The 4,190-nt window shown below is 42.1% G+C and overlaps 2 non-coding genes across 2 annotated transcripts; both read left to right on the forward strand.

The window, feature by feature from the left end:
- Window positions 1-1,495: 1,495 nt before the first annotated feature.
- On the forward strand, window positions 1,496-1,568 carry TRNAA-AGC (transfer RNA alanine (anticodon AGC)). Its single transcript has one exon. It is a non-coding gene; the product is annotated as a tRNA-Ala (tRNA).
- A 1,626-nt stretch (window positions 1,569-3,194) lies between these two features.
- TRNAA-AGC (transfer RNA alanine (anticodon AGC)) lies at window positions 3,195-3,267 on the forward strand. Its single transcript has one exon. It is a non-coding gene; the product is annotated as a tRNA-Ala (tRNA).
- The last annotated feature ends 923 nt before the right edge of the window (window positions 3,268-4,190 follow it).

Consider the following 4,190-nt stretch of genomic DNA (forward strand, 5'->3'; position numbering starts at 1 on the left):
AGATCTTGTATGTTGTAGTAGACCACCATCTCAACACGATCATGCACCTCAATATTTAGTCCATTAAAGAAACGTGTCATGGTTGCCTCCGGATCCTCCGTTGTCCCTGTACGTATCATAAGCAACTCCATCTCCTTGTAATATTCATCAACACTCATATTGCCCTGAGAGAGCCGCTGCAACTTGTTATACATATCTCTTTTAAACATATTTCTTAAGCTTAACCCTAGCACTTCTACAAACTGCGGACGCAGGATACACCTTCCTTTTCCAGGAACGCTTGGGTTTATCCCCCTCACCGTTCGTATCCTTACTACCGGGAAGACTCGAGACAATACCTTCTGCTAAAGGCTCTACATTGTCCTCAGTCTCCGACCCTTCTATTTCGACTTAGGCTTCCGAAGTAGGCATTAGGTCATTACATAAGTTCTCGATGGCAGAAATCCCTAATTTTTTCATATTAGCCTCATTCATAGGTTTAACGGCCGCGGCGTTACGAATAATTTCAAAGGCCCGTTCGGCTTCTAAGTCTAAAAGGTCATTAACAGATTTCACGACTTCCTTCTCATTTGACCTAAGTGGAACTCCTAAGACGTGTGCCTTATCAATAATTTCATGCTCAGAGAAATGCAAAAGGGAACAACTCTTATTAAAGGACGTACCTGTAGTTGCCTCGACATCGCAAAGCCTGGCTGCCCTCATGGCACGCCCTAACTGCAAGTCGTTCGCGTCTGGTTTGCTCCTGGATCCGGTTGCTGACACGCCTGCCAGCTGACAACGGGTCCATGATCCCATCAAAAGCGATAATCTCCTCTGTAGACCTCTCCCTGGGCGTCTGCTCTCCGATCTTACGCCCGCCCCTCATAGCTGGTGAAGACGGGGAGGACGCGATCGGCTCAGCCCCTCCAGTAGGTACTGTGGGAGTGGGAACCTGCATAGCCTCCTGCTCGGCAGCCCCGCTCCCTACCCCACCGGCATAGCAGCCAGGAGTCGCCACATGAAAAGAATAATACATTGTTCAGAACATACATTAACACGATGTTCAAGGCAGCATGACAAGCACGAATGATGATAGTAGAAGTACTACTTCAGCCGTTGGGCCGTACAAAGCGTTCGGCTAGTGCTAACTAGAAGTAAGAATAGAGTACAAAAGACATGGCTCATATGGGATGTCTCCAAATCATTAAGATGGAGCATGTCATCTTGCAGCACTATGTTGAATGGAGGCTCCTGGTTCACAACATCTTCTTCTTGCGCCTCGAACAATGGAAGTGAAATCATGCTCTCTTGGAGGCGATGCCCGGTAAGTATCAAGAGGCTATCATGCTCTTCGATTTCCACATTTCTTAAAAACAACACCATCATGGTCGCAATCTAACAGACGGCCAAGACTCTGCCAGATCAACAGCTCACCCTCGCTTATCAGATCCATCCCAGCTGCAGATTCCCAAATATCAAGTGTTGTTCACATCATCAGAGCTGATAGGTACGTATCGGGGATGTAGCTCAGATGGTAGAGCGCTCGCTTAGCATGCGAGAGGTATGGGGATCGATACCCCACTTCTCCATTTCTTTTTGCTGCAGATCTGAATATACTGTGAAAAAACACTCTGTTTTACTTCTGCAGACTCGATAAACTTCTCTCCATTTGCTGTTATTTTTTTTGCAGATCATAATTTACTATAAAAAACACTATCTTGACTTTACTTCTGCAAAACCCAAAAATCTCGAAAACAAATGTGCAGGATCCTTTTATATATAGACACAAAAGGAAAACACAAAAACATGTGTTCTGTCTGTACTTCAAACAAAAGCAGTGCAATAATAATCACGGGCCAAGAACAAATGTTAGTTTGTTACGATCATGATTTTGTTACCATATTTGTGTAGAGAAAAGAAAGAACAAAATGATACTCGGAGATACAATTACAGCATTCTAAAAAGAAAAAGAAAAACTCGTCCAAATTTATTTCAGTCAACCAATCTCGCCAATGCAGCATCGACATCAAGACACAGTCTCAAACATTCCAGGGAAATAAACAGCTCTTATCTACACAACAGGCTTCTGTTTACGGTACCTATCTAGAACTCCAGGATGTTGAATTTTTTAACAACTTTATACTAAACAGAGGGAGTAGTAGACTGATTAGCATCTTATAGGTCTCTTGATCACCTGTGCATGGTTCCTGAAACAATTTAATTAGCTCGTAGAGAGACATCGCCCTAGAAGTCGCCTTCCTGTCCACCTCTTCAGAAGTGTCACCGCCTCAGACACGATGACATTAGAACCCAGTTCCTTTCGTTGAGATATGGGTTCAGAAAAACTCAGCATGCAGTCTTGTGTTTCTGCTTAGCTAGGCTTGGTTTCTTCTTCTGACAGTATATGAAACTATTGCAGAGGCCGGGGGTTTTAACCTCGTTTTTTAAAAAAAAGACAGTATATGAAACTATTAGCTTTGCCATCACGATTCTAGAATTCTGAAACTGTTTGACCATGACACTTGCCATTAGTCTGTAAAAATGCGTTGACAATGGCCAGTACTTGAACGTTGCTAGCTGCATCTCTATTAGATGGTGTCGGTACAGATGTGGTGGTTCTTGCAGTGAGTTGGGAAATTGAGTTCTGTTGTTCTGCTTAAAGTTTCAGTCTACCAGCAGGGAATAAATATATATTTTTAGACCAGCAGAAACTGAATTTTTTGACAGATATCGAATTCTGAACATGGCGATGCTAATGTGCCCGGACACGACTTGCTGCATTTTGCTGGGATATTTTTTGAACAAAATTCAGATCATATCCCACAATGCCGTAATAATAGCACTCCCTCCGTCCAGAAATACTTGTCGGAGGAATGGATGTATCTAGACGTATTTTAGTTTTAGATGCATCCATTTATATCCATTTTTGCGACAAGTATTTCTGGACGGAGGGAGTACTTGTTTCTGCACATTACATTGTTCTTCTGCACATTTACACGACGACATTTTGCTTCTCTTGTTACATTGATGGACATTGAAAACGTTGCAGGGTCAGTAAACTGTATCCCAGTGTCTGAAATGTATATCTCGCGTACAAGACGAATTCAACTAATCTTGCATGAAAATAAGAGAAGAGAAAGTTGGAATTACTCATTGTCACGATTTCATCCAAATTGAATAGTCTTCAGCGAAAGGATTATTGCAGAAGACCAACCGGGGATGTAGCTCAGATGGTAGAGCGCTCGCTTAGCATGCGAGAGGTATGGGGATCGATACCCCACTTCTCCACTCTTTTTTCCGATTTTCCTTTTTGCAATTCTCTGTAAAAAAAAAAACTATCTTGATTCTTGACTTTCACTCTTGCAAACTCCGAATCTCCCAAACATGCGAAAAATCCTTCTAGACATAAAAGGAAAAACAAAAAATGAGCACAAATATATGTTTTCTGCAAGCCAAAGCAGTGCAACAATAATCACCCACTTTTCCATTTCTTTTTGCACAAATATATGTCACCATCATGATTCCATAAACAGCTCTTATCAGGATCGATCCCCCACTTCTCCATTTCTTTTTGCAGATCTGAATATACTGTGAAAAAACACTCTTTGTTTTACTTCCGCAGACTCATAAACAGCTCTTGTCAGTAGTCAACTTCTCCATTTGTTGTTATTTTGCGTACTCATAAACAGCTCTTTCGCAGACTCATAAACGTTGACAACGGCCACTGCTTGAACGTTGCCAGCTACATCTCTGTGGTGGTTCGTGCAGTGAGCTGGTAACTTGAGTTTTGTTGTTCTGCTTGAAGTTTCAGTCTATCAGCAGGGGATGAATTTGTGTTTTCAGTTCATCACTGAGATTGAGTTCTGAACATATCCCGTGCCGGGTGTGCGTTTCCTTGAGCAATAATCAGGTTGTATCCCCATAATACTGTAAGAATGATAGTTTCTGTACTTCTTTTACGTGTGCATTACAACTTCAGACATTTTGCAGGCAGGTTCTTCTATAGTGGACTCACAGGCAGATTCGATTCCCTGGAGGATGCGCATTTCTTCTCATGTTTCAACTTTTGTTTTGTACACCATCCGAATCGGTCAAATTATCACCAATTGTTTTAGATAATAATGGAAGCATCATGGTGAAACTGTCACCATGTACTGAGAATTAGCACATTTACCTGGGCCTTTTTTTTGGTGTGTCTGTGGGTGTGTGTG

This window comes from Triticum aestivum, chromosome 4A (genome assembly GCF_018294505.1).
Source record: "Triticum aestivum cultivar Chinese Spring chromosome 4A, IWGSC CS RefSeq v2.1, whole genome shotgun sequence".
NCBI classification, from domain to species: Eukaryota; Viridiplantae; Streptophyta; class Magnoliopsida; order Poales; family Poaceae; genus Triticum; species Triticum aestivum.